Here is a 19594-nt window from a genome sequence, read left to right on the forward strand (position 1 = left end):
CTGAGTTTGAAGGTAGAAAAAAGAAATACTTTAGTTAGCCTTTAAAAAATGAGCCTAGGAGAGCATTGAGAAGAGCTGAGCAGTTTTCCCTACCGGGCCTGGTAGCAGTGATACAGCAGTCATTGACAAGTGGTGGAGCCATTGACAGGAAAGAACTCTCCAGGATCAGAGTGGGCCATTGTCTTATATGGCAGCCACTTTCCAGAGCCCTGGTATTTTCATCAGTAGCTGCCCCTAACTAACTAGAGCCGACTGTCCAGATCATTCTACCAGCTATGATACCCTTTGCCTAATTCAACTCTTTTATCCATTTTTAAGTTTTCTTCAATACCATTTCCACTTCCTCAGCAATCACATCCATATTTATGATGTTGTGGTTCTACTGTCCTTTACAGGGAAAAAAAGTTTATTACAAAAATCTTTACAGATCTTTTCTATCTTTTGTATATTGTACTTCCAGCTTCATCTTTCAGTGCCTAGTTGGGTCTCTAACCAAGCTTTCTTTAAACTTGTTTTCCTTTCATTGCTTCTAGAAATTTTATAAGGTGACATTGCTCAGGAACTTCCACCATCTATCAGATTTTATAAATAAATTAGTGTTCTAAGCCAATGTTGCCCTTGGTTCCCATGCTCAGGAAACTACTTTTAGGAAATGGCAGGCTCATATTAAAGTGTAAGCAGTGATAAAGTCTAATATTTTGCTTCTTCCAGGGGAACATGCATTTTATCTAAATAAAAAGCAATATAAAAATGGTATAAGCTTTAAGCCAAAGGAATAAATGTTTACTTGCAGAATTTCACGTATCAACAAGGTAAAAGAAGAGGTATTATTTATTGTCTCTTCCTTACCTGGAATCCCTAAAGCCATAACTGGTAGATCACTATCCACTCTGTCTATTTACTAGGACTGTGTTAGGTAGAAGAATATAGTGAAGCCTACAACTAGGAAAAAACTCATCGGTCATGCAGTGCTCTGTACTCTATCACTGGGTAAGATAGAGGCATACTGGGAAGGATAAGGTCCTAGGAAAAGAAGGCTAGAGTATTATGCTAATGCTCTGGTCATTTTCCAGCATGCTACGAAGGAAAGCTCTTTTTTACATTTTTTTATTTTGGGGTTATGGATTTAAAGGCATTTATTGGTGTGACCAAGAAAACCTCCAAATGCCACATAAAGTTTGAGCTTTTTATGGGTCCCTTTATTGTTCAGTGAGGCATAAAAGGCCTGCCTCTCTGATCACCTACAAACTTAGATGCATCCTACACATTCCTCCAAAAACAAAACAAAACAAAAACAAACAAAAAACAACTCAAACCCAACACCTCCCCCCAAAAAAACTTCAAGTACAGGCCTGGTGATAAGTTGTATAATTATTTTTCTGAGGACTAGTCTAGGTAAGTTGAGACATTCATCACTTGATTTATCACAGGAGGATGAATTTATTTTTTTGACCATAATAAACCTTGAGTAGCATTAGTTAAGTTATAGAAAAGATGCCATTTGCATTACTGAAAGTATTCATATTACCAAAATTATAGATCCTTGAATTATTCAAATATCATTTCTGTATGGTGAAGGTAATCATTTGGGGAGGTAATCATTTTAGAAAGACCCTCTGCCTTGATTGCAAATGCCAGATCAGTTTGTAAAATTATTAATTAAGCCTGAATCCCTGTTGTAAAGTTCAAGACTTGCAAAATTCAGTCACTGGTATCATTCACTGTCAATTAGGTACATTAATATTCTAATAAAAACAGACATTTTGATTTTCAAAAGTGATTGGATTAAAAATAAGAATGTTACTAGTACTATAAGTATGTTTTCTAATTGTTATTTTATACTTGCAAATAACAGACTGAATTTAGTCTTCTTTCAATTAAACAATCAATAAAAAAGCATGTATTATGCACATATTCTGTACCAGGTACTGTGCTAGGCCCTGAGGATGCACAGATATAAATGGAAACAGTCATTGCCCTGAAGGATCCCATAGACTATCACAGGACACACCATGTAAACATATGGAAACATACAAAATATATACAAAGCATAATAGGGCACTGGCTAGTGTGGGCCCCTTCTTAGGGACATACCTCAAAATGTCATTTTTCCAGGGGGTTATAGAGCAAATATGTCATATACTTTGCCAATCCAATACAGAGTATTTTGAATGCCACTTTCTAGCCATAATAACTGAAGGACTGGTGCTCTTTGGTAAGAAATAATTTTCAGCCTGGCTTTGTAACTAGAAAGACTAGGAACTGCATTTTCATCAAAAGAATCAATAGTCCCCTTCCTTGGTCTTTTTTGGTACTGCACTCTTCCCTGGCTGTTCTTAAGGAATGTAGAACTGCTATGGACCACCATGAGGACAGAGTGCCTTATCTCCCCACCTAGCCTGACGTGTGGCCCTTATCCCCTGATGTCTGTTCCTTAGGTGAATGGATATTCAGAGATAAAATGGAACTAGTTATGCCCGCAAGTGCTTTGAAAGGTAGGAAGAGCCACAAGAGATCTCCAAACTGGTGGCAGTAGTGAGTCTGAGCAAAGGGATAACTCACCCATTCTCTGTATCACACCCAGAAATGATCTTGGTTAAAGAAGACTCTCAGTGCCAGGATGTATTACATGCCTGGTGTGGGTGGGGTTGTTTTGTACCCACCACTTTAGGTCTGAACTTACTTGTTTTTTAGGACCCAAGAGTGTGCAAAGTGCAGAGTGCATCTCTAGTTTTGAAGTAAAGTTTTTATACTTCCATCTTTGCTATCCCTTATCAATAAATATTCTTTAATTTGTGTCAATTGATGAAATAATATTGGGGAGATATCAATTGATTAAATGATTTTTGAGTAACACATTGGATGGAGAGTCACGAATGACAGTACTGCAAAGTAGCTAGATGGTACAGTGGATACAGTGTTGTATTTGGAGTCAGGGAGATCAGAATTCAAACCCTATTTCAGACACCCACTAGTGGTATGACCTGGGGCATGCGAGTCACTTAACTTTCAGTTTCCTCTTCTGTAAAATTGGGATGATAATAATACTAACCTTATGAGAGTTAAAGGAGATAAGAAATGTAAAGTGTTTTACCCACTTTAAAATGCTATGTAAGTGCTAGCTAGAGTCATCAAACCCCAGTCTCTAAAGGTTACCTCTAGGATTCTGAGACATGTTCATTGCCCTCTGGGGACCCAAATTACTACTGTTTGTGCAAGTTGAAATAGTGAGTTCAGAGGGGGTTGCTACAAAGTTATGACAAATAGTAAGGCATAGTAGATATAGACTTGACTTTGAAACCCAGAAGATCTGCGTTCAAATGATGCTGGTGGGACATGTTGACTATGTGACCCTAAACTAGTCATTTAACTTCTCAGTTCTGTAGGCAGCTATCTGAAAAGATAAATTAGATAAAATGTATTTACCTGTATTGGTAATGGGAGTTTCCCCATCTGGGAGAGCTCTATATCAATGAAATAGCAACTCTAGCCCCCATCTCCAATCATATAATACAGTAGCCAGACTAAAGAAGATGAAAAATGAAATATCAATTAATTCTATATTGGGGCTACATAAATAATTGGTTTGATTTTTCATAATTATCTTGACTGATTTTGTAGGTTATTTAGAACTCACATTTATTTGGTACATTTCCTTTGTCCTCTCAAGAGTAAGTTATTCTGCACTTGTTTTCTTCAAATTCTTTCTATATTTTGGTCATACTCTCTGATTAAGTAATGTCCTTTTGAGTTCTGCTTCATCTTCTGAGGGGCTGGACAGTTTCCTGCCTCCCATAACCCCATGAGACATCTTTCCTAATCTCTTTCAGTTTGGTATCATTCATGAATATTCATCCACAATTGGATCCTGGGCTGACTAGTGCAAACCCTTTTTGAATCCTTTTGTGGCGATACCAATCCAGTAATTTTCTATCTTTGGATAGTTTCTCATTTGTTTTGACCTTATTTATTCCTGTTATTGGTGAGTATATCATGGAGGATGAGAGTAAAAAAAAAGTTGTTCCTAAGGAGTTTCTGGACAATTCCACCATTGGGTCATCTGGCAAATTCTAACAAGGGCAAAATTTCCAGACAAATATATGAAGCCAAGGACTGAATTCCCTCCTCTATACAGGACATGGAGAAATATTTCTCTAGAACTAGGCCTCATTTTTCCTTTGCTTATGAAATGATAAGCAGGTATCCTTTTATTTTTTTGAGACTGCAGTGCTGCGGGGTTGTTTATTTCCATCAGGAATATATTTCTGATTTCCTCTGAAGTGTACTGAAACAGTATACTGTACATTCCTCAGGATAATTCATATCTAGAACATGAATTTGAAAACCTTTGCACTCCCTTCTTGGCAGGCAAAAACTGCTGACTCGTATACCTCTCCTTGTCAGCTGTGCTTAGCTTCATATTGCAGCTTAATCATTTCATCTGAAAACAAAGATGTGAATTAGCTAGAACAGACTTAAGGTGCAAGAGGTGAAATGAGAGTTTCAATATATGTTGCCATATATAGAAACTTTAAATTACCTTTAAATAATACACAAGATGCAGCATGAGACTGAGAAGAATTGGTGACAAGGAACTTATCCATGAGCAACTTTCTGAATTTTCTAATGGCAAAGAAAGAAGCAGAAACTGATTTGGTGAGGATATTTTAAGTGAAAGATGAAAACTGCATCCATGTTTCTGTAGGCCTTAGTAAAGCAAGCTGCTTTTAGGTCATTCTAACCATAGGACAATTCCTTTATTATTAGTCTGTAGCATTATCAGATCATCTGATATGTAATATTAGAACCTACTCTCATAAGATCACTAAAATTTACACAAAAAAAGAGGAGGGGAGAAAAATTTAAGAAATTGTGAGTACAGAATTGGGATGCACAAAAAATCCTATACTTCAGATATGGAGGCAATCTGGAAAGGAAATGTTTTGGCTAGAGAAATAGCAAATTAGGCTTACCTACTTTTTTTCTGAATTCATAGTTGGGAAACAGTTCAAGCTTACAAGAAGTTTAGACAATCACAATTTATTGATGTAGAAACAAAAGATATTATGAGGTAACATATGTAATGAACCAATATTTATAGTAAGAAGAAAAAGGAAAGATCTAATCCTAGGAGGAAGACAGTATAACGTTAACGGATACTAGCGGGAAGACCAAACTTGTACTTCACTTTGCTCAGAAAACAAATAGAAGAATGGTCTATAGATTAGAAAGGTCAAGCCAATCTAATCATCAGTCAATAAATTGTTCTCCTAAGTGCCTACAACGTGCCAAGCTGAGTCAATGTAACTTAGTTGATAGAGAGGAGACCTCAAAGCCAGGAAGGTTTGAGTTCAAAATCCACTTCTGATATTCACTGGTTGTGTAACCCTGGGCAAGTCACCTATTCTCTCAGTGGTATGAACAACTCTCTAAGACTATAAGTTGCAGATAAGGCACTAAATTTAATTGGTAGAAGGAATTTCCTACATCAGTGAAATTGCAGGTCCAAGCCCTATCCCTATCCCCACCCCAGTGTGCCAGGCATTATTCTGGGCACTAAAGATACCAAGATAAAGCAAAAGATCCTAACGACAATGACTTTATATTCTATCAGGGAGACAATGTATACATGTATAGATATATAAAAAAAACATACATGGTAGTTTGGGGTTGGGTGGACATTCTAATTCTGGGAGAATCAGGAAAAGTCTCATATAGAAGGTGGTACTTGAAATGAGTCTGGAAGGAGATTAGGTATTTTAAGAGACTGAAATGAGAATACAATGCATTCCTGACAAGGAAGACAGCCAGTACTGTCCAATGTATATATCTGAGAAATGGAGTGTTGTATATGGGAAGCAGTTAGAAGACCTGGACCATAAAGTGTAAAAGGGGTATAAAGTATAATAAAGTTGGAAAGATAGATTGCAGCCACATTGTGAAAGACTTGAAATGAAAAGTAGAGGAGTTTATATTTGTTCGTAGAGATAGTTAATAGTGAAGCACTGAAAACTTATTAACTGTGTATGGAGGAATAATGTGGTTGGATCTATGCTTTATGAAAATCACTTTGGAGATTGTGTGGAAGAAAATGGATTCAATTCGGAAGAGATTCAAGTTAGGGAGGTTATTTAGAAAACTATTGCAATAGATGTTGGTAGTGTGGGTGGAAACAAGGGGAAAGATAAGAGAGACATTGTGAAATGTCAAAATTTAGGAAGCAATTTAGTTATATGAGTGAGAGTAGAGGTTTGAGGATATCACCAAGGTTTTGAACCTTAGTGACTTCCCCAAGAGAAATAGATAAGATTAAGAGATTGGTAAATTTTGGGAGAAAGATAATGAGTTCTGTTTTGAGTTAGAGATAACTCCAGTATATCCCATTCAAAATGTCTACTAGGCAGTTGAGGATGTGGAATTGGAATTCAGAAGTCTGACTAGAAATGAAGCTCTCTCTCTCCATATATATATATATATATATATACATATACATATATATATACATATATGTATGTATATATATATATGTATGTATACACATTTAGAGATTATAATAAAATCTATGTGACTTTCTAAGTTCATCAACAGAAAAAAAATGAAGGGAGATTGAAGGCATGTCCACAGTTAGATGAAATGCCATGGACGAATTTCCAGCAAAGGAAACTGAGAAGGAATGGTCAGATATATAAGAGGAGAGTCAAAAAATCAAACATTGTAAACTGGGGGAGAGGGCTTAAACTCCAAGATAATTAAAAAAGATTGTAAATAAATATGCTACATATTTTAAATGAGTTCAAGGTACAAATGAATAATATAATAACAAGTGCTGAAGAAATTTCCAGATGCTATCACAAAGCTATTGTCAATAATCTTTGAGAAATCAAAGAAAACAGTAGAGGGTCAGAAGATTGTAGATGGTTACATGTCCCATTTTTCAGTGATATAAACTGCTGACTGATAAACTTATCATCCATCTTCGGTAAAATTCTAGGGCAGGTTATTAAACAATTTGGTTGATATAATTTTAGACTTGGACTGGCCCTTTGAGATGATCTAATCTAGCACTTTAATTTTGCAGAGACTCAGAAGTTATAATTAACTTTATTAATATTTGAGATCTTCACCCCATTCATTAAAGGACATTCACTCAGGTACAGTTTGTACAGAAATTGGTATCAAAGTTAAAATGGAATCTAGATTTCCTAACATTTCTCCCTTTCTTCTGTAATTTCTCAATGTTTCCAAAGAACACCTTCAAAATTGACTGCCTATGAACTGGTGACATTCTGCATTCATTATATAAAGGGAAAAACAGTATACTAGGAGTCAGGACAGTAGAACCAGTTTTAAATTTTCCTCAGACAGTACCAGTGGAGAGGGACAACTTTCTGGCTCCCATTCCTGTCACTGTTATGCTTCATTCCACAGCTGCTGGGGCACAAATCTTCTCCAAATGTCTCTCTTACCATCTTCACATCCAGCCTAGTTCTTCTGTCTATCCCTATCCTTCTACTTTTGACCCTCTGGAAGTTTCACTCTATTGCTAAGAAACTCTTTTATCTGAAATATCTTACTTCACATTCTTTCCATATTCTCCCACTAAGATAACTGACACTTCCTGAAGAAATACATCTCTACAGAAAACTAAGTAGGGCAAGGCAATTGAGTCTTTTTGTCAGGGTGCTGACATACAGGGAGAGTTTGTTTCCTCACTTTTATAGTTCAGGGACCCCAATCTATGGGCCTCATGTCTCACACAACATAACTCCTCATATATACCCAGAATTACCCACAGGACTCATTGTCATTGAGGGCCTGCCTTCTCTTCCTACCTTTCCAGAAGTGTAGACCAGCCTCTTTGGGAGGCATGCTGGTCTGTCCTAAAATAATTATACTACGTTTTATTATTGTATCATAGGCATGTAAGAAACCATATCAATTGTTCTGTTGATATTTCTCCTAGTTTCCAAGCATGTTGCTCTGGCCAGAGGGCATTGCTAGCTGTTGCTGTGTGTATAATCTCATCTGGGCAATGCCCTGCTCACCTTTAGTTGTCTGTTGGCGACCTGTGGGTGAGATGATCTTTGTAGAGCACTTCCTAATTGGTCTCAAATGAACTTGTAGAGATTTCGTATGTAGTCTCTTCTGCGTACTGTTCCTCCTTGTTAAATTCCAGATTTCATCTTTTTAGAAACATTTGCTGGTGTTCTTCATTCTAACCTACTATAGCATGGAGGTTAGGAAACTTCTCTGTGACAGGGGTAGCTTGATAGCTTCTTGTACATAGTTGCCATATCTAGCTAACAAAAGGCAGGAAGGCTAAGATTAAATATTTAACTTTTTTTTTTAACTTTTATATCTGGGGTAGAAGACTCTTCTTTCTCAAACAACTATATGACAACACTAGAAATTCTTAATATATTTTTCTGATTTAGCTTGCAAATTAATTTGAGCCAAACAAAAATTAAGCTAAGGTAGCAAGGTTATCATTCTCCAGCCATCTAGCTAGCACTCCTATATTTATCATGCACATCAGCCAGCAACGTAACCCATGTGGTGTGCACAATAAAGCTAGCTACTTTTCTTTAGATGTAAACACTTCCCAACCCTTAAAATACTATATAAATGCCAACTTTTAAATTTTTATCATTAGTATTATTATTCAATGAGTAGAAAAAGTAACTGAGAAAAAGGAAAACATTTCCAGTTTTCTCCAAAAAAGGTGAATGTGTGTCACATGATGCTAGTAGTAAGAGGACATACAAAGTTACTGAGAAATCAAAGAGTACGTCAGTGAGCCAAGTCCTTGGGTTTGCTGTTGGAGAGAGAATGGGAGTAAGATCATGGTACTATAACCCTTGACAAATTGGAGGCTGGCCAGTGGAGGCCAGCTAAGCACAGAAGAAACAGTTTAAGGATATAGGGACCAAGAGAGCAGTGAAAGCAGAATGCAAGCTTTTTGAGGTCAGGGACTGTTTTAACTTCCTTCACCCCACCAGGTAGCATCATATGATTCTGGAATTTCTCACATGGAAAGATGGGAAAGGAGGATCTTCAAATCAGAAGCATGAATATGACTCCCATGTAGTAATCGGAGCTGGTACTTAAATAAGCAAGCTTGATTGTGGCCTCTTCTTCTACTACTTTGTGTTTACCCTCGAGATAAAACAGCAACAACAGATATGGAGCTTGAGTTGGGACATATTCTTGTGTAGAGCTAATAGGGGTTCCTATGACCAATAAGAGAAGCTGACTGGAGGCAGGGGGAGTTCCTGTATCAGAGAAGAGGCTTACCAACAAGGAAGGTGCCCAAGCCCTGGTTTGACTGGCCACTAGACAAGAACTTTGAGAATGGACAGTGCAGAGTCAAGGTGAAGTGTAACAATACCTTTTCAGAAATCTTGGAAACTTGTTTTATGTTCCAATGAGACTTGTCTCAGCTTCCTACCATGATAAAGAAATATCAGTACAACAGTTGTTATTTTGTCTGTCAATGCACACTTGTCAGTGTTTCATTTTTAGCATTTCTTATGTATATATGCAACAAGTAACTGTTGCACACTGATTCCTATTGTACATCGGAGAACTTTCTACTCTCTCATTTTGAGGAGACCCTAGTCATGAGCTTGTGGGGGAAACTTTATTATCTATTACTATTTTTGGAATCTAGTTTTACATGGTTAAAAATTTTCCTGCAGGGGTGGAGAACCTGTGGCCTCAAGGCCATATGTGGTCCTCTAGATCCTCAAGTGTGGCCCTTTGAGTGAATCCAAATTTCACAGAACAAATCCCCTTAATGAAAGGATTTGTCCTGTAAAACTTAGACCCAGTCAAAAGGTCACACTCAAGGACCTAGAAAGTTACATGTGGCCTTGAGGCCATGGGTTTCCCACCTCTGGCTCCAACCTGAAACTGTAGTCGTACTGATCTCAGAGACCCTCCAGAGAAGTTGACTGTACAGAATGTTTAGGTCCCACCAACATCTTGTCTTGAATCTACTCATCTACATTGTGGGTCCATGGGGGGAATGGGGGAACTTGTATTTCAGGGTCTCCAATAGCTGGTGTTTTGGCTTAGCCCAAATTTTATTAATTGTTTCTACTTAGCTGCTAATATACATCTCAAGCAACACCACTGGGAAAATGCAATTTTCTGGAAACTAACTTCTATGTTCAGGCCACCCAGCTGCTTGTCCATATGCTCTTGTTTGAACACTAAAATAAACCTCAAAAGAGACTTGAAGAAAGAGAGCTACATCCTTTTCTAGTTCTCTTCTCTACTGAATCAACTTAACAAAATTCTTTATCATTTGTTTTTTTTAGTTTTTGACTGACAAGCCAAACTCAAAATTTAAGTAGTTCCTGGAGAACCAGGGTGGAGATGTAACAAGCTAGACAGTTTGATAAAAGGGAATCTCACCCCTTTCACTGGAACCCAGATTTCTCCAGGACAGAATCCAATTCAGACTATATCTATGGCAGAGGGGTCCTCCAGTGAAAAGGTACCTTAGCCCTTTAATCCTAATAGTTATGTATTCTAGGCTTCATTTTTTTTTTATCCCTTTTCCTCTCAGCTTCCCCTTCACACTTCCAGTTATCATAGCTTTCTCTTCTCTCCAACTCATTTCAAAACCTACTCAGAGGGAAGGATCTAGTGCCATTTCTTCCTTACTGTCAATTTTTGTTAACTGTATCTCTTCTTGAAATGCTATCTGCATTATTCGCCTTATCTCAAACTGTAGAACAAGCATTTTTTCCCCTTATTGCACCAATTTAAAGCATTATTGAGTAAGTAGAAAGCATTTATAGGTTTTAAGATCTTTCTTGGTCCCTGTATACGTAGGCAACTACTTGTGCCTACTGTATCAACTGTTTAAAGGCTTAGGGACAAGGTAATATCCATAAATCATATTAAGTTAATTCTTTCTATGATAGCAGCCCACTAAACAGGAGTTTCTAGGACCTGACAACCACATATCATTCTTCCATCACTACCCTCAGAAAAAAATAGAAGTGAAGGTTTCATCCATGTCTGCATATTTTCTGGGAGAATCTGGACCATACTCTCTGTCACTGGTTTTCATCTTCTGAGGGAAGAGAGAGAGAGAGAGAGAGAGAGAGAGAGAGAGAGAGAGAGAGAGAGAGAGAGAGAGAGAGAGAGAGAAGAACATTTACTTATACATAGTTTGGTGACATTTACTAAAGTAGCTTGTTTTGGTCTGAATCCCATAGTTCTCTTTGCAGTCAAGTATTCCAAGGGTGTCAGTTCTGAGTTCATTCACTACCAGATATGGTCTGTGATCAAAGGTTGGCAATGAGTGAATCCCAGGCACTCAGTTGAGGGCAGGGATGACCATTGATCTCAAAGGGGCACTCTATAGCCCAAAGTGAGAAGTGGCATAGATTAGATAGACAACGGAACTTGGACATAAAACTTGGGGTTTTCATTCTACTTTCAATACTTCCCAGTTATGTAACTTAGGGGCAAGTCATTCTACCTGTCTGAGCCTCAGTTCTTTCATCTATAAAACTGGCATAATAACATGTGCATAGGAACTTACAGAGTTGTTGTGAAGCTTAAATGAGATCACTTTAAAGCACTGTGTAAATGCCAGGAATTATTGGTTGATAGACTTTTTTCACTTTTCAACTTGTTGTAGGGGCATCCCATAACAACCGCTCTAACTGGTTGATGCATCATTGAAAAGATGTTTGGCCTTCTCCATAACCTGGGTGGGCGTACTGTGCTTTCTCATAATAAGGCTCCAAAAGCTATTTTGAACTGAAATATCTGACTTTAAAAGGGCTTCCTGTGAGTAATGCAAGATAGGAAATGCAAAGCAGGGTTGACCTACAGAGGGGATAAATGTCAAAATTATTTTGGGGAAGAAATTAAGATTCTCCTCACAGGCACTGAGCTTTCTTCTCTAATCACAATGCCGGCACTATCAGGGACAGGAGAATCTTTGTATTATTTCCAAGTTTCCCCCATTGTCAGTCATTGTGACAAAGTGCTGGACCATCTGACATGATGATGAATCACTTCAGACACTGAGTTTTCACATGCCTGTCGAGCACTCTCCACAGACTCTGTCACCTGAAAATGCCACAGGATGAAAATACAATGGATATGATGGCAATGTTTCTAAACAAAACTTGAATTTGGTAAAAAAAACAAAAACAAAAACAAGTGAACAAACAAAAACTAAGTAGGAGGCTTTTCCTTCAAAGAGTAAGATTCATGTTCTCCATTTACTATGCAATTTTTTTCCTGATGAAATTGATCTAAATGTTCATTACACATGGTAAATCCTCATTTACCAAACACATCCCAGACTTGTTCTGAGCTGAAATGAGATAATAGATGGGAAAGCACTTAAAGGTGTTCATTCAAGGCTCCTTTTAAAACATAAAAGGTCTTGTTCTTATTATTATGATTTATTTATTTGGCATGCTTCACTTAGTTTTTTTTTTTTAACTCAGGATTTCTCTTCCCTGCCTTGGAAAGTTCTGTAGAAGTGTAAAATCATAGATGTATTACTGGGAGAGACCTTTGAAGGCATATAGCCCAACCGATTCATTTTATAGATGAGAAACTGAGACCTTGAGAGGTTAAATGATTTGTCCACAGTGATTATTTAAGAGTAAGGAACTCATCCCCTTCCCCCCCTGCCACACACACAGATTACAACCCACTATCCTGGATAGGGTCATTGGTTTGAGGTTCCTAGAAGTACCAGGGTCTGTATGTCCATGTCCAGGGTCACATAGCTAGCAAGTATATAAGGCCAGATTGGAAGCCAGCACTTCCCAACGTCAGCCAGGTTGCCTTGATCTCCTTTTACTCCTTTGAAAATTACCAGGAACTAGAATTCTTTTCCTTAGTGGTCATTCTGATCAGATTAGATCTTACATGTCTAATACATTCTGACTTGATGACCAGCTGATGAAGAATCATATATGAATGTACTTGAAATATCTGCCTTAATTTCCTGTTGGTCAGCCCAGAGATAGCTGGCATCTCCCAGGCATTTTCTGGGCCAAAATGTTGTGGTCTTCCAATTATTATTCAGAGGCAGCTTTCTGAGTTATTTCTGCTCCTACACAATATTCATGATAAAAATTTGATACCTTAGCAGTTTCAAGGTTATCAAGTGATTGAAAATCCTCCTGCTTACTTCAAGGTGTAACATATAAAACTGTGCTGTCATCCATTAGAGTAGGATAATAGTTTTTCTTAATGCCTTTCATGAACTGCTGATTTAGAAGTGCAAGCCGAACTTCTGAAGGGGCTTATCAGTCTCCTGTTTTGTAGGCATTGCTTAACTGGCATCCTCCCCTCCATGCCCCCTCTTTGCCTCTCCAGGATACTTAGGCAAACCAAGTTTCATTTTTCTCCTTGATCTGGCTACAGAGATGTAGGATGAAGTCATTAAAGTATATTTGCAAGAAGAAACAAAGAAGCTCTTGTTTATCTGTGGTGCTGAAGGGCTAATGCTGATCAGTGATGAATCTTCAGAGGAGGAATTGGATATTGCAGATCATGAGATTAAGTTGGAAACGAGGTGTTGCTGTTGAGGCCAATGATGGAGGAGACTTTGCTAAAGTAAAAATGCATAAAAGTCAAGTGAATTCATAATGAAGCTTGGAGGAAAAAAAAACTGCAATCATTTTTCACTCAGCCCCCTTTTAAAGCTCCAGCCACACATTGAATTTTGGTTTCAAGTGCAATTTGGGGGTCTCTGGTTGGAGAAGAGGGTTGCTTGATTGAGTTTAGAGGGTGGCATCTGTTTAAGTAGCAGATGTCTATGCCACTGAGGTGCTATGTTCTCACTTTTTATATATGGGGAAATTGCTTCTGAAAGAGTTTTATTGTCTTTATGCAAATAGAAATACCATATTCTTCTCCTTAAAGAGTCCTCTATCTGACATAGATTCTAAACAACCATTAAGAACTTTAGCCCTGTCAAGCATCTTTGGTATTTTGGACAATACAAATGTTCCTTATGCACTGTCACTTGTGCATGAAATGAGGTTTCAAAATAAAAACAGACATGACTTGATTGAGTGAGGCCTCTCTGGATTTTGAAGCAAATTGGGCAGAGTAGAACTAGGTACTGACCCCTTTCACACGTGAATTTCATGGCATGACGCTAGCAAGAGTACACTTGAGCCACTGAAATTCAAAGCAGGTTAAAAAGGCATGGGAGAGCCACCTACTCTGTCCATGTGTAGTAGCAGAGGTAAGCATTATTTGTGTAATAATTTCACATCATTTTTTAAGGAGGAAAGGGCTTGAAAATATTTATTTTCTCATTTTGCTTTTTTCTTATGCAGATACTCCATGTCAGCCTTGTCAGGAGCAGCCTATAATCTCTCTAGCCCAGTTCCTGAGAATGATATCTTAAGCCAAGACCTGGCTTTGATCCAGGTCTCCTTTGGATTTCAGGTTTTGCCTCCTGTAGGTCCTGCTGGCTTAGTTTGAGTCATTATCCTTTCAACTGGGTGTCCCATATCTGTTTTCATGGGTTGGGAAGCTAATGTTTGACTCTGTCCTTTGTCTTCTTGGACCAGATGCCTGAGTTCACCTCTAATTCCCCCTGACTGGGCCAGACCTTCTTCTCCTCCTCCCTGTGACTTCAGGCTTGTGAACCCTACTATTCTCTTACAGGTCTAATGTCCCGTTGGACAATAGTTTCAGTAAACCAGAGCTCTGCTGCCCCCTCCACTGATTTCTCTGTCTTCTCTCATGGATGCAATCTCAATTAGCACCATCTACCTCAAACTTTTGGATAAGAAATTTAAAGAGCTCTTTCATACTGCTTAGATCAATTCTGTGTGTTCCCAAGGCAACCAAAAAGGATACTCTTCATTTTACAAAGGAGAAAATTGAGGCCATACATATGTTCAATGCTTTGGGTCCCGTGCATATTTCAACTAATGGATCAGCAGTCACTATTTTGAGTTTCTTTTTCTTGAGCAAGGCATTGTGCTAGGATGTGAGTACAAAGGAGTATGACTGATCTTAAGATACAATGTAGGTAAGGAGACAAAGCATTCATACACGAGAAAATAGCTAACTATAACCTCATCTAAGGGCATCTAGGTGGCATGGTGGATAGAGTTCTGAGACTGGACTGAGGAAGACTCATCTTTCTGAGTTCAAATTCAGCCTCAGACACTTACTAACTGTGTGACACTGGGCAAGTTACTTACCCCTGTTTGCCTTAGTTTCTGCATCAGTAAAATGAACTGGAGAAAGAAATGGCAAATTACTCCAGTATCTTTACCAAGAAAACCCCAAATAGGGCTACAAAATTTGGAGTGGACAGAAATGAAGGAACAATAACAATAAAGAAATGGTAACTATAAAAAATTAAGGGAAAAAAACTTGGAAAGTTTTGTAGGAATGGATATAGAATGGAAAAAGCAGAAAAAAGACTCTACCTGGGAAATGCTGTTAGTGATAGCTACAACAAAGCAATAATATGCCCAGGTCCCAAACAGTGAAGATAATGAATCCTGTGAAGTGATTGTATGTATTTGGATTTATATTATTCAGAATTAAAATTATGTAAAATATGGTGATTAATGGAAATATGCAGCTTGAATTCAAATGATGCAACCATTCCATAGGATTCAGTATTTTTACTAATTGGGTCCTGCAGTAATTGAGATTATTTAGGGGAAATTAGAGAAAACATGGTCCATAAAGATTGGGGCTTGTATTTAGGAAGAGTTGTCTTCAAATCAGACATCTAAACTGTAAGACCCTGGAAAAACCATTTAAACTCCGTGTACTTGAGTGAGCTCTGCTAATATATTTGATGGTGGAGTATGCTCAGACATGAAATCAAAGTTCATTTCCATATCTATTTAAGTTGGAAAATTTGCCCATATCTACTTATTATTTAGTGTCTGGTAGAAGAACTATATGATCAAGAGGTAAGAAGGACAATAGGATTGAGATGATTCTCAGCTACCTTATCTGAAGTCTGTGCTATAGGGTTGCCTACAAACATACTGCAGAAGCTAAGCCCTGAAGAAGAGAAAGGACATTTCTTTTTTTTGGAGAGATTAACTATCCTGGCTCCTGGGTAAGTCTATGTGGCAGAGGCAACTGAACTGTATGAACAGAAAGGATCATCTTCAATAGGAGGAAATCTCCAATCTGACCCTTTCATACTAAAGCTATGAGCAGTGGAATAATAAAGAGCATTGATATATCAAGTTAAAGTTTTCTAAGTACTTTATTTCTATCACCTCTTTTGAGTCTCCTGAAAGTCCAATGAGTTTGGTACTACAGATATTATTATTATTATCTTCATTTTACAAAGAAGGATACTGAGGCTTAGAAAAGTTAGTAGACCTGTTCATGGTCGCAAAGTTAGAAAGTGCCAAAGGTGAAATTAAAATCTAGGACCTCTTAATTCCAAGTACAACAATTAATCTAAGATACTCATTGTTTGTCATTGTATGTCAGCCTTTGTAGAGTCAATGCAATATTCACAGTGCCTACGGCAGCCATGAAAACCCCCACACAATTCTGAATTATGAAATACACCAGACTCTCCACATGGAAGACAGAACCAAAACAATTATTCAGACATCAGAAGGCTTAATCCATCATAGCAACAAAAATCTATACACAATAATAATGCAGAGGGCAATACCATCCCCAAGCCTTCTCCCTGCTAGCCTTCCCACAAATCAGCTCCATTAAACAAAGTCACAAAAAAGCTCTTTCACTCACACTAGCCAGCTGCCTGCATCCTTTCTAGTTCTGTCTGCTCTCATGATTAACTTCCTTTCAGCTTTGCACTTGCTCCGCCTCTTCCTGTTCTACCTTTCAGCAAACTCCTTCTACCACAGGCTCTATGTGACTCAGGCTCGTGTGACTTAGGTTTCCATGTGACCTAGGCAGGTCACATGGGCCTATTAATGGATGCAAAGGATCTCCCCATTAAGAAGTAAAATTATATTAACAATAAACAAAAATACATTATCAATACATTTGGTCCCAAGATCTTTCTTATGCATTATATAGGTCAATTGGGCAACTGGTATGAATGGAATGTTAGCAACAACATAGCAGGGATCACACAGAATAAGCACATAAAATAATATCTTAGGGTGGGGCTTGAGCACATGCAGCCCATCATTCTCCCCTCGAACAAATGGTGCCCCAAATCTTGGGGTAAGGAGTGAAGGTCTCTTCTCCCATAGCTACTTCCTGCTGAGATTGGACATAGAGCTCCCTGCCTCAACAGGTTCCATTTGAGGGGCCACTTCTTTAGCTGGCATCCAGAGCTTGGGTGATACCAGGTCTAGGGGTGATGCATCACTGTCATGGATAAGGGGTGACATCCAGCTTAAACAATCAGGCATGTGCAGGTGGAGGGTACTAAGCCTGCAGCAAATAAATCTGACCAAGATAAACAGACAAAAAGCCAAAAAGAAACAAGGAGACAATAACCAGAAGCAGGGTAGATATGGGGTCAGTCATGCTTCTGGCTCATATCTATCATAGCCTCATTCACTATTGTTTACTGTTTTCCCTCTTGCAGTCCTGGGGTCATCATTCTGGCTAGAGGTATACTTTCTTTAATCTGAGCGGGGAGCTGGCCAACATTGTAGCAAGATTTATCCCGTTTCTGGGCAGAGGTGCAAACCTAGACAAGTGTGTTATTTCACCAAAGGAATCCAGGCCCTTTGCTCTCTGAACATTTCGGGTGAAAAAGTATTGATGAGGTGGTAAATCATTAGTGCAAAAGGAGTACTCTGACAATAAGTGCCACTGGATCTGAGAAGAGAGAATTAATTTAGATCTTCCTGGTCAGGGAAAGTTTCACAGATGAGAGGAGCTTTGTTTTTGTTAAAAACAGTATTAAGGTTGTTTCTCGTTGTGCGCCTCCTCTTTCCGTGACACATTCTGGGACTCCAGCTTACCTCTCCCGGGCCTGCTCTTTTGACATCTCCCTTTTGCCCCCGCTTCTCCCATGTCCCATCCCCATGGGGGTGTGTGTGTGGAGGGGGTGGGATTGCAAAACCCCCCGGAGCCATGGAAGACGAGATCATTCGCATCGCCAAGAAGATGGATAGGATGGTGCAGAAGAAGAAGGCGCCTGGGGCGCTGGATTTTCTAAAGGAATTTAAGAATATTCCCATGCCTCTGGAGTTACTGCAGTCCACAAGAATTGGAATGTCAGTAACCACTATAGGCAAGCAGAGCACAGATGAAGAGGTTACTTCCTTAGCCAAGTCTCTCATCAAATCCTGGAAGAAGTTGCTAGATGGACCCTCTACCGATAAAGACTGATGAAAAGAAAAAGAACCTGCTATTTCCTCCCAAAACAGCCCTGAAGCAAAAGAAGAAAGTAGCTCCAGTAGCAGTGCAAGCAACAGAAAGGAAGTGACAAATGCTTCTGCTTCCTTCATTCCATCTTTTCCCAGGCACCAAGCCCCTCAGATTCAGTTCAAATGAAGTTCCGGGCAATGCTTGCTGCAACCCTCATAACAGGAGATGACTACGTTGCGATTGGGGCTGATGAAGAAGAGCTGGGATCTCAGATTGAGGAAGCTATATATCAGGAGTTATGGAACACGGACGTGAAATATAAAAATAGGGTACGAAGTAGACTAGCAAATCTCAAGGATGCAAAGAATCCAAATTTAAGGAAAAAGGTACTATGTGGGAACATACCTCTGGATTGGTTTGCTAGGATGATGGTAGAGGAAATGGCTAGTGATGAACTTAAGGAGATGTGCAAAAACCTGACCAAAGAAGCAAATAGAGAACATCAAATGGCTAAGACAGGTGGGACCCAGACTGACCTATTTACATGTGGCAAATGTAAAAAGAACTGTACCTATACACAGGTTCAAACCCAAAGTGCTGATGAACCTATGACAACATTGGTTGTCTGTAATGAATGTGGGAATAGATGGAAGTTTTGTTAAAAGAAGGAATTGGAAGATACTTATGAAACAGGATTTTGTCATTAGCTTTAAAAACTAGACCAAGAATAGAGTTTCCCTGCAAATGAGATTTTTAAAACACCATACATCCTTTGGGTTAATTTTTTGTTTTTGACACAACCATCCCTTTCTTAAAAGCCTTCTTATAGTTAGTCAGTGGTAAGATCAGATAGTCTGTTGTGTCATGTATGCTTAAAACTATTTTTTCATTTTTATAAGTAAGTCAACATTAAACTTTTGTCAATTCAAACTTTTGGGAACTTGTTTGTTTTTCATAACAAATGGAAAATGTACTTTAACTTTTTTACAATCTGAGACATACACAAGAGATTTTTTTACTTCTCTATTGATGTGAAAGTGCAATTTACATTTGTTTCCATATTGGCATGTTCCTACTTATATTAAGGGAGAAGAAAGATTAGTATAATGTTAGGTTAACCAAGTGTAGTGTGGTAATGAAATAATACTTGGACAGCTTATGTAGTTTGGAAATACTGTATTTGAATTAGCATCTCACTTGATCATAGTGATTGTTAATAAGCCTTAGTGATTAGATATTTTGCATCTACAACTAGCTGTGACCAATATCATTTGTTGTCCTTCTTAAGTCTGTAAAT

At 38.3% G+C, this 19594-nt stretch overlaps 1 pseudogene; it reads left to right on the forward strand.

The window, feature by feature from the left end:
* Positions 1-18060: 18060 nt before the first annotated feature.
* LOC140509200 (transcription elongation factor A protein 1 pseudogene) lies at positions 18061-18998 on the forward strand (annotated as a pseudogene).
* Positions 18999-19594: the final 596 nt, after the last annotated feature.

This window comes from Notamacropus eugenii, chromosome 5, assembly GCF_028372415.1.
Source record: "Notamacropus eugenii isolate mMacEug1 chromosome 5, mMacEug1.pri_v2, whole genome shotgun sequence".
In the NCBI taxonomy this organism is placed as follows: Eukaryota; Metazoa; Chordata; class Mammalia; order Diprotodontia; family Macropodidae; genus Notamacropus; species Notamacropus eugenii.